Genomic DNA, 12284 nt, shown 5'->3' with positions numbered 1-12284 from the left:
AGTCAACTGAATCATTTCAAAAGGGCATGGCTTTTCAGCGTGCATACCTTAAGCTAGGTAAGGTGCTTTCAGACATCCTTGGAACATTGTTCTGTACTAGTGGAGTCCACCAGCAGCCGAGCAAGGGCTTGAACTTTTAACACGCCTGTCCAACATTCATCTTGGGCTTTCCATAGCAACCCCCTTTTCCCAGGACAGAGGGTCCCTCCCCCAAGGGTGTTTAAAGGGAGTGAAGGGGGGAGGTGAGTCAATTTAGTGGGAGCTGTCTTGAGAAAAAGAGCGTTTCTAGGGTAACTGAGCACTCACTGTTCTCCAAGAGCTTTCATGGTTGCCACTTGGCAACAGTCAGCTGTCGGTATTTCAAAATGCTTCTTTTCACGCTTGCCTGCATGCCTCGGAAAGCCACACACACACACGAGAAACAAAATGTGGCACCAAAGCAGATGCCTCTTGTATTGTTGCCTCTGGTGTCAAAAGCCAAAGCTAGCTGCCTGACGTCATGTAAATGATATTCAATTTCAAGCGCGCTTCTAAGTCCATTCATTTGAAATCACAAGCCAGGAGGAATTGGCCACCTGTCTAACTGTAGCCGTGCAATGCAAAGAACAACTCAGCAGAGCAAAAGTGAAGCCAGAGATCCCCAGTTCCTCGATCTGCCCATAAATCTCCAAGTTTCCTAATTAGAAAGTACCATATTGGCTGAATTTCAGGATAACTTCAAAGTTTATTTTCTAAAGGAGTTGTTTGGATGCCGAAGCATCGACGCTGAAGGTTATCTTCCAGATGGTGGACACTCCCTTTTTCGCCACACCCACTCACCTGTCCTTCCTCAGAGGAGACAGAAAAGGAGTCTGCAGTAAACACCAGCTGCTCCCCAACTGATAGACAGGGGAAGAGACACTCTCCCTCCCCCTCCATCGCTCTCCTCGAGGTACGGCTTCACCTCTCTAAACCTCACAATCCCCCTCTCTGGTTGGCCGGTCTTTCCAGCCTCCTCTTTAACAAAAGAAACAAAAGGAGGCAGGGACACTTTTCCTCTTCCCCCCCTGCAGAGAGAAGGGGAAGGGAGAACAAGACCTGCAGACCACCCCTACCAAACATGCAAAGCACAGCAAAAAGTGTCCACAAGAAATAATGTTGCAAGGCATGCAAACAACTTTCCAGCTTTTGACAGCATCTCTGAGAAGTACATGAGGAATGTGCAGGTGCAGAACTGTAACCTCCGCTTCTTTTGTCTACCGCCACCTTGTTTATACAGGGATTGAATGAAAATCGTACCAGAGGATGCACGTGTGTGGTATGTTGTGTACTAAAGCTGTGATAACTGGTTGGAGTTTGGACCTTGGGAGAGAGGATGTTTTTGTGGGATGGGGCTTATATTTTGGCAGCTTTTCCCATGTAGTCATTTTCCAGTGTAAGGCTGTGTGAGGTGGTCACACACAGTCTTTTCCACTGTAGGAACTTAAAAACACACATAACATGAAGCCATTGTCTCTAGTTGTGCTTTCCTCTCCACTGCTCTTGCCCTACTTACATGAAGAGTTAGTGAAACTAACTTTGGGCTCTGCTCAAGAGGTAATGTCTCAGATACTTTCAGAGGTTGCTGACTGAACTGTTGACTATTGAGCAGATGTGTTCTAACTAGTGGTGCACGATAATTATCGGCCCGATAATTATCGGTCCGATATTAGGAATTATGACGTCATCCCGATAAACCCGATAACAGTATTAATAGCCCCGATAATATACAATATATTTTTTGGGTAAAAAAAAAAGAAAAAAATACTGCGGTGTGGGTGGATTGGGATGAGGGGCGCTTGTTTTTCACTCGGCTCCTCCCGTTTTGCCAGTACTGTGGTATTAGTGGTTTAGGAAGAGGGGAGTTTTTCACAAATCCAGCGCTCCCTAACTCATGCCTGGCTGTGACGCAAATGGTGTGAAGCCAGGACAGTAAACAAACATGTCGCCGGTAGTATGGGACTATTTCAAAGTTTCAGAGTTAGATAGTTCGCTTGCTATTTGTATTAACAAATGCAGAAGTTCCACGAGGAGGGAAAAAGGCAACGAGCTATAATACTTCCAACCTGATTAGTCACCTGAAACATCGCCATCGCTACGATGGTGTGTAAAAAGCATACGAAGACGCCTGCGCTGCTAAACTAGCGGCGAATCCAAAGCCAGCTGCAAAGGCACCGGGGCTTTTACCTATCGACGAGGCTTTTGGAAAAGGCAAGAAGTTTGCCACAGACGACCCCAGGGCTAAAACGATCTCTAACTTCATCATAGAAATGATGGCGCTTGACGAGAGTCAAAACTGTTCTTGGCTTTGTTTTGTTCATAGGAGTAATGCTCATGTCATTTGCTCACTACTAGTCTTTTTTTTTACCACCAGGTGTGCAAAAACTACAGGTACATTTAATATATATATATATTATATTATTATCGGTTATCGGTATCGGTCTTGAGAAGCAGGAAGTTATCGGTATCGGTTTCAAAAAACCAATATCGTGCATCCCTAGTTCTAACATCACAATGACTGCTACAACAACATTAACAGCTATACCATCCATTTCTATACTGCATCTGCATCAAGGAGGTCAACCAATGAAGATCAATGGATGGTCAAATGAAAACATCCAGTCCCTCATTAGTAATTGGGAATGGAAACTGTAGCCAACGGTTGGATAATAAGAGATTCAAAACAAAGATGAAACACAATTACAGAAAATGAAGGATCACAGTGGATACAGAGGAACAAAGACCATAAATTGTTTGAAGTGGCAGTCACTGTTTTGGGCCAACCACCCCTTTCAGTGTCAATGTAGAAGCAGATCACCATCAGCTACACATCTACCCTTGTTGTCTGCCCCAAAACCACTGACTTGGCCTACAGAAACAAAATCACAATATAGTTATAGTTGAATAGATTATTTTAGAAGTGACAAGTGTATGATCCTTATTTCAAACTACAAAATTGGTGATGGAATGTTTTTTAAATCATCTTTTTGGTTAACAGGTTTAAATAAGGTTGTTCTTGTGTTTTCAGTAGGGCTGTCAGTCGATTAAAATAGTTAATCGCGATTAATCGCAAATTAATCGCACATTTTTGATCTGTTCTAAATGTACCTTAGAGGAATATTTTTTCAAGTTTTTAATACTCTTATCAACATATGAGTGGACAAATATGCTTTATGCTAATGTTTATTATCATTTGAACAATGACAAATATTCTCATGAATATTAAACACAACAACCTCTGAACATTACAAATATTTGCCTCAATTCAACCTGGAACCTCTCTCATACAATAATACAATACAAATGGTGTGTGTGTGAGCGTGCGTGCGTGCGTGCGTGCGTGCGTGCGTGTGATGGATCGTTGGAGCTATGTGCAACTCAAGGCATATGCTCGAACGGGAGCTGCCTGGACGCTGCGATCATGTTGCGCGCACTATCCGTGCTGAATGTGCTGACTTTTCGTACAATGTCCCACTGTCTGGCTTCCTGCATAAAGTCAAGTGCTCTGCGCAGTTGTGGCGAAATGTCGCTCCTCTGTTTTCATTTAAACAGCTCCATGTCCGTTAGCACAGCTAGCTAGCACCAGATTCTAACAACAACAATGCACGTAAGGTCTCTCTCTCTCTCGCTCGGGCCACACATACACACACCCTCCCGGTCCTCCCAACAGCCAGTCGGTGCCTGCCGGTGAGCGTGGAAGTGTGGTCTGCCACAAGCGGGCGGCAGGAGCGGGGCTGTCAGCATCAGCTTGTAGATGGTATTTTAAACTCGATGCGCTCTGAAACTACGGGGCGGCCGAGGAAAAAAAAGACATGCGTTAATCGCGTTAAAATAATTAGTGGCGTTAATTTTTTTTTTGCGTTAACGCGTTATTAACGCGTTAACTTGACAGCCCTAGTTTTCAGTCACAGTACAACGCCTGAGGAAGAGCTCGGAATCAGTTGTCTTGTCTTGAACCAAGATTAACACAAGGAAACTATAGTGCCAGATATTGAACCTAAATACTTGACAACCTTAAAAGTGTTCATGAAGACAAGTACAGAATCTATCTGCCCTTGTGTCCGCATTAGGTCCATCCGCACCAGATTTAGATAAAGCTATGGCTAAATCTTAGGTTAAAAGTTGAGGATTTGATGTCTTCAAATTAAGGTAGGGTAGGTAATTCACTTCAGAAACACTTTGTTATATTCCATGGAATGCTCTTAACATCCCGATAGCAATGAATACATTAAATGCTTTGACAATAAACATATACAAATATTTCATCTGTGGAAGCCGTGGCGCTACAAAAAGCTAGACCAATTATTTTAGCCAGCCCGGGTCAGATAATTGGATGGCCTACCTGCCTGTCAGCCTTCCATCTCATGCACAAACTTATCCCGTGCCCTCATTGGTCTTGTGTTGGAGGAGGGGCTTTGTAAGGAAGTCTGAAGGAAGGGGCAGATTTTTTTCGGTTGCTACTTTCAAATGTTAGCTTACTCCATTCTTACCTACCCTACCTTTAATACAGAACAACCATGTGCATGTTCAGTGTCCCCTCCACCCTCAACGACCCCGGGTGGAGGTCTCGTCTTCTCATCATAAGTGCGTTAACAAAGCTCTTCTCATCAATGTCACCCTATCTCACTAGCCGGGCCTCTTTCTCCGAGAGCTTTTTACAAACGGCTGCTTCAGCTCTGCAGACAGAAGGGAAATGATACAGGAGCATGGGTGTGCATGAATGCAGGAGCGAGGGAATACTGAGAAAATGAGAGCTGCGGGAAGTGTCAAGTTTTGAGCTAGGAGCGGTGAATGTGGAAAGGAAGGATAGGATGAAATTGCTATAGAGAGATGTAAGGAGCTTTTAGAGGGGTGTGAGAGAGAAATATACTGCAGCATGTATGCAGGAGGTGAGGAAGAGAAAACTGAAGAAAGGCTGATAGAAGCCACTAGTTTGGGAAGTGTCCCCTAACTATACATTCACATTTCACTATGATATTATCAATGGAAAACAATAACAGACATACAGTTGACTGCTTTTGGCTTAGTTTTCTTTATCTCAACTTCATTTTTTCTGATTGGTACAACGAATGGCTCTAAATACAACCATGTCCAAGAACCTCAAGGTCAGGATATAATCAAAATCCCACTCAGATATGCACTTTTTTAGTACACTGGGTGTCTGCATTCATTCCTGCGGTCATACGTGTTTGGCGGTGCATACAGTACATGTTAAAGTCATAAATCTTGTGCTAAACACAGACAGCCTGTGCAGAAACAGACACTTTGGGGGGCGGTGGACGTCAATTTTTAGAATTGAGCCGCCCCTTTATAGATACTATCTCTTTACGTTTTAGTGATGGGAATTCCGGCTCTTTTTAGTGAGCTGGATCATTTGGCTCGGCTCACTAAGAAGAGCTGGCTCTTTCGGCCCCTAAATGGCTATTCATTTTACCACAGTGCCTCAGTTTCACCGCTGCGAGGCTCCGGCGCTCGCACCCCCGTCAAGGCTCGCCGGCAGTACACTTTCCGTCACAGGAACACACTTTGCTGGTGGCGAAAATAATCCCACCATACTCCTTTGCCCCTCCAACAGAGGGATGTCTTTGTCCTTTTCTTCATTTCAAGCGATAAAAACTCTCGATCTTCTCTGAATGCCCAGGCCAGGCGACGCCACTGACACTGACCTTAGGCAAACGCACCCGCTTCATTCATGACGGAACAATTACAGAGCAAACACACATGCATACACAAAACATGGGCTGCAGGTGGTGGGGGCATGCAGCGTACCCTAAGGAGTTAATAATTTACACTTGTACACTTGCTTCTTCAAAGAGAATTCAACACTCTAATCTATTTTACAACCCTCGGCAGGGCATATATCTGGGTCCACATTTACATATCTGAATAATGAACAGGCTACCCAGTCTAATTAAACCCTCAGAGAATCCTGAGCAGCGTTATCACTGTTCTTGTTATCAAAGAGAATCCTCAGTCCAAACTAAATTAAGCTTTGCTGATTCAGATAATGGACAGAAAAAGACGAGAGCTTCCTTCTGACCAGTTTGCGGTTAAGATTTGCAAAGCAGTAAGCATAGAGATCTGAGGGAATCCAAATGTGACTTCAGCCAGTCACGTCTGAGTCTCCAGGCACAGCAGAACACCTCACAGCAGACTACCCAGCACTGAGATACATCATATATTCATGTCTTTAAAGAGCCTGAACACTACATCAATATGCAAAAACCTAAATCAACCCGTCTGAGTTGTCCTTGTTATCTCAATGTTTGCATGAATGTGCATAATCACGGCATGAATCTTTCACAAATCTCTTGAAGTACAAAACAAATGTACAGTGAACCACAAAGCATGAAAGTACCAACTCTATTAGATGATGCATTAAACACACTCAAATGGAAGTCAACAACAGACACTATAAGATTCAGACTGTGCTCAAATTAGGCTATATTTAATAAGTACTATCTTGAGGTCTCCTACAGAGTGCTGGGGGTATCTGTCGGGGGGGGGGCTCGTATCAGATTCCATGCCCCTCTTTTATCCCTCGTCTCAAGGTTTGCAGCACCAGCATATTGTCCCTAATCTGTGTGCATCTGTTGGTTCTCAAAGCCACATTAAACAGCCAAACCACTCTGATAAGTTTACTGACTTAATGCTCAGTGACATAATTAAATTGAGTATTTAATCTAGTCATGGGAGATGAGGAGCTCTTGACCCCCTGTCGGGCCAGAAGAGCCGGTTCTCTGGTCCTTTTGGGGTGATGCTTTCCAACTGGCAAGATAAAAGCTGGTTGCAGAGAATGTTCACCAATATAGAGTTACTGCCAGATGAGTTCACCTGGTGGTTTCCTGTGAAGCCACCAGAACGTAAGATGTTTGCGAAACAAATGTTCGTAGGGCCAAACTACACATCTATGTCGGTCTGTGATGCCATGTGGGCCTAAACAGATTTAAACAAGGCAGAGGTTGCGCTAGACTTTTTTGCTGCCCGTAATTTTGACGGACAGGATTGTAAAATTTCCGTCCGGGGGGCGCACGCTCGTGAACTGTTATCGCCGTGTTATGCATGCCCACTGCACCTCGCGGGAGCGCTCACAGCGTAAAGCCAAAAGTCAGACATTTCAATGATTTGTACGGCAAAGTTAGGTTTGGAAATGGTATCATTTCCTTTTTGGCAGGCATGCATAACACCGGAGCCTCGCTGCGGGAAAACTTTGGCACTGTTCCGAGTTTGTTCTAATCTCTTAAAAATGACGGACTGCTTGCAGATTTTTCCGGCATTGTTAAAAAAAAAATCTGTCATAGACGGAAAATATTCGTTTAACGCGACCTCTGCAAGACCTAAACAAAAAAATCCAGATATGATCTGGGGATTCTTGTTCTCCAGTCAGGCCATTTTGGCATCATGCGCCACTGAGAAACTTTGATCGTTAGGAACAGGCCCTCACCGCCAACACTGTTTCCAGTTCTTTACATCCATGTTTCTGGTCCATAGTTATCCTTTAAGAAAATTAAATAACTTGAGATTCTTACACAATAAAAAAAAAGGTGTAAAATATGGGGTATGCTTAAAAAGTGTAAAGTGTAAGTGTATATTCACCCTTAATGCGATGGAAGTTAAACACTGTGAATCAAAGCACTTGGAGGAACCATGTGGGATTTGTTCCTTTTCATAATGGAGCCAGTATGTTTATCACAGAGGAAGGTGGATTAAGCTGTCAGAATGCTTCTACAGCACTTCTTGTCTGGAAACCGACTCCCCCCACAAAAGTCTGACATCAGAATTGGTGGGGTCTATGTCCTGCAATTTCTATTACTTTCAGAGACCAACAATCTCACATTAATGTTAACTTTTCTCCATGATTGAGAAAGGAGCAAGGTTTTTCACAAATACAAAGCTATACAAGTCGTCCAGGACCCAACGACTGAAAAATCTGCAAAGTTATTCCCACATTTAAACTAATTCCCGTCTCCAGTGTAGCTGTCTGAATATCAATAAACACATTTCGATTTCAAACCAGACACCACCGTTTGAGCCTGACCTTGCAACAACAGCTCTGTCCTGGCTTCAATGTTAACAGCAACTTGGTCAACAACCATCTCCTCCCCAGCCAGTCACACTATCAAAGCCTCAGTCCATCCTTCATGTCTCCCCAGCTGTTTCTCACTAGAATAACTGCATGAATGTCAAATTGGATGCCAAACAACACAAATCCCAGAAGTGTGTCCTTATCCTCTCAGACACCGGGTGCCCTCGCTAGGCTGATGACAGTAGATGACTTCATTTTGTATTAAGGATGTTTGTTTGGTTGGAAGAGGCAGTGATGAAAGGTTTGGAAACCACATTCTCCCTGCAGGCCCTCCAGCTACCAGACAGAAATGGACACCCTGCCCCTTGCAACTTTTGACCTTTGGCCCCTTGACTGTGGCAGAATTTGTGAGACGAGTCTTTTTTATTGCAGAGACACTTTACCACCTCTGCTGTCACAAAAGACTATCAGTTACATGCCGACATCTGTGAAGGTAGTTGCTACTTAGAAGTCAATGGAAATTAATTCCATGTTTAAGTATTCCTTTGCTCAATGACATAAATGTAAGAGTTTACAACTTGTAAAGTCTTAACCTAAAATGTGACTTATTTGATTACAGATCAAGAAATGGATTGTAACTACCCAATCATGCACACATTAGTTCAACTTTCTGGGATTCGTATCGTTTTTCTTATTTTATTTAAATGAGTTCGTATATCTAGTCTTAATTTCGAAGATGGAAATGTACTGTACAGTGTATTAGTTTTAGCGCGCATGTATGAAATATGCTGTGATATAATGTTAATTAGGTTATTGAATTGTATGAGCTGTATTTTGTGTTGACCTGCCCAGGGACTGCAGATGGAAATGAGCAAGCTGCTATCATTTTGTAAAGCATCTTATCTCTTTGAGATGTATGTTCTTTTTGTACATGGTCCTTGACAACTACAACAATAAACTCAACTAATCACCCATGTTATTCCAATGAACTCCACAGAAGATAATATTACCATTGTTGATTCTTGAAGAACCAATATCCTTCTTCATTGAACTTGCACCATTTAAAATGTCTTCTTTTTCCATCTCAGGCAAATGCAGGTCAAGCCTGTAAAAGGTCAAATGTGCACACCATAATGATGGCATTTATAAACGGGGCCAAAGGTCATTTCACAAGTCCAGGCAGCTCTGAGACCTGGGGTCTGACTTTCACCAGGTACAAGAACATGCCGGCAACTAGCAGTCATTCACTTCAGGGGAAATGAAAACATGTGCTCCACTTAAGACTCAAACATCCATCTCGCTCAATTGCATGCACTCAGATTCTGGCATAAACCACAACCTTCACTTGAGGAAGCACTTAAACTTTACTCATACTTGTCCCACTTGGCTGTTTTTCAGTAGATGCAGCCTATCTTTACTCTAGAACAAAAAAAACAACTAGGGATAGTTTCATGTGGGTCCAACACAAAACTAACAATGTGACAATGCACCAAATGATATTGCTACAAGGGCTCTGTCTGCAGTTAAAAGAAGCTTAGCCTCCAAAACTTGAGAAACTTTAAAACGGCAATGCAATGGCCAAGTGGATAGGTTCCATACCACATGGGTGCAAATGCCCCTCATTCTCTTTTACTATCAAATGAAGGCTCAAACGGCCCCAAAACTACAAATGTTAAATGAGCTCCATTAAGATGTGCAGACAAATCATTCAAGTATGCGCAAGAGCACCATGTCTGGGAACAGGCTTATGTTCACAATGCCACCAACAACCTAAAATAAATGAGCAATCATCATCATCATCATCATCATCATCAACGGGAGGGGATATTCCACATCATTTCCTGGCTTATACTAAGCCACCAATTCTGTTATGGAGGCAAGAGGAGCAGATGGCCATGGGTTAAGAAGGCACTAAAGTGTGAGCAGACCCTCACCCATGGGGGAGAAAACCACAGAGGTCGCTCACTAGCAACCCCTGTGATTGCCTTCAACCAGGACACTTGTAAAAGTGTTAACATAATGAAATACAGTTACGGTGTTAAGAAAATAACAAGAAGACCCCCCTCTGACCTTAGACCTGGAGGAGCATGAGCATGAGCCCCAGCAGGAGTTCCTCCTGGTCATTTCTCATTGCTTAATAAACTCACACCAATATGTATGCAGTTTAACGATTATGAATATGAGGGTTTGGAAAATGAGTAGTAGCACTAAAAGAACCGTCCTCCTTAATGGCGATTCTCTACTCATGTGAGTCTTGCTAAGCTATTGACAAATGAATAATGATATTAAAAGATAAGGTATTTGACGCATTATTTAGATTGTGAACTTATTGTATTAGGATGCTTTGACAAACAGAATATATCTCATAATAAAAGCTGGCCATTCATGTTTTGTATTTTATAGAAAAACGTTGTTATAAGTTCCTTCTCTAGTACATTTTGCAAACAGATGATACAGACATAATAACATGATTTACAGTGATGTAAAGTAACTAAGTAGATTTACATAGGTACTGTACAATATTGAGGTAAATGGTGTACTTTTCCTCCACTACATGTATTAATACCTTTAGTTACTTCACAGATGTGGATGAATGATGTGAAATATAACCAAGTGTTAAATCAGACTTTAGTTCCACCTGGAGTAAATCCACCAGCTACCCTGCAGTATACAAAGTCATTCAAACTAGCTGCACCTTCACCAGCTTTGAGAACACTTTCATGATCAATCATTATAAAACATATCATATATAGTATTCTGAGATGGACCAATCTGCACAACGACTACTTTACTTTTGGTACTTTAAGTATATTTCGATGCCAATAATTTGTACTTTTACTAGAGTAACCTTTTGAATGCAGGACCTTTACTTCTAACAGAGTATTCCTACCCTCTGGTACTTTTACTCAAGTACAAAATCCGAGTAGTTTTTCTACATCTGATGATTTAAAAAATGGATGCATGTGGCTGGCGCGTTAATTACACAATCCTGGTTCATCTCCATAGTAAATCGCAGTGTGTTGGAGCGGCTGAATGCGACCGCTTTCAAGGAGAAGGCAGCTTGTTTTCGGGAAGGTTCTGTTGGATAGACTGGAGTAAGGATTTTGATTTGGTTGTCTGATCTCTGAGCTGTTGTGCCAGTCTATAAAGACATGCTGACCAATGTTGTACTAACAGTATGCCTCTATCAAAGAAGTGTTGAACCGCTTCGCATTACATACCGTCACACCTCATTCTATCAATGATAGCTGGTGCACAGAGCGCCTGGGTGTGTATTGGACAAGTTAGCCAACTATGAGAAGCACTGAGAAGTTCAACAGAAAGTCAGCTAGCTTTAACCAACTCAGTTAATGGAGTTATTAACGCAAAGCCTGGAGGAGAACTCGGTGGCAAAGGGTTGGAAAAGCGTCCATTGATATCGCTTTAGACATGATAGAGAAACGGAGCACGTGGAAACAGGCAGTTTAATCCGAACAGATAAAAACCTGAGTAAAGCGGAGCGGAGGCGGACTACACTACACCGGCCAGACTGCACTCACCTTGCCCGGTGAACAGCTCTCAGTCCCCGGCTGCTCACTCCTCGTTTCAGCGAAGCTACCTCCTCTTCACCGTTTCACTCAGTATCCCATGTATCTGTAACCGGTGCTTGTATGCGCAGACACATTAGCTAAACGTATTTTAAGGTTATTACTCGTCGTTACGAGATAACAGATTCCATTTTCGTTTAGTCCAGACTTGCAACTGTCCACTTTCAACTTTCACTAGTTCACACACCTACCGCCGCCGGGAAAATCTGTGCAGTTATTCCATGCAGTAAAAAGTAGGCTACTGTTAAGTGTAGTTTCTGTCCTCCTGGGCTGCTGCTCCGGCTCTCCCCCACATGTAGTAGCCGGTGAGCGGTGGAAGGTTTGGGGCTGCGCTCAACTCTCAGCAGGGGGAACGAGAGGCGGATATATCAGGCTGCATTCAAGTGCTCCTCGTTTTTTCTATAACCAAGCTAGAAAGTAAAGTAGATACACCGTTTTCTTTTCGAAAAACAGGTAAAATGTGTTTTAAAAAATAAAATGAACACGAGCTGTGTTTATATATCTGCTTGTGTGTGAATGCATAACCTATAATGGTCTAAGAAGCAAACTGTGATATATTAATGGCTGTTTAAAAACTACAGTGGTGTTACCAAGTTGGCAGTAAATACAGTATATTTTGATTTGATCTAAATGTGCCAACAAACCACCGCGAG

At 42.7% G+C, this 12284-nt stretch overlaps 1 protein-coding gene across 1 annotated transcript in view; it reads right to left on the bottom strand.

Annotated features, from left to right (window-relative positions):
- The window catches only part of plxnb1b (plexin b1b), a 134983-nt gene extending 122999 nt beyond the window's left edge, over positions 1–11984 (bottom strand). Inside the window, 1 exon segment of the mRNA XM_034220733.1 lies at positions 11823–11984. The gene's annotated coding sequence lies outside the window, so the exon portion shown is untranslated.
- Positions 11985–12284: the final 300 nt, after the last annotated feature.

The sequence above is a fragment of the Gymnodraco acuticeps genome, unplaced genomic scaffold, assembly GCF_902827175.1.
Source record: "Gymnodraco acuticeps unplaced genomic scaffold, fGymAcu1.1, whole genome shotgun sequence".
NCBI lineage: Eukaryota > Metazoa > Chordata > Actinopteri > Perciformes > Bathydraconidae > Gymnodraco > Gymnodraco acuticeps.
This window is presented reverse-complemented; position numbering and strand designations above follow the sequence as displayed.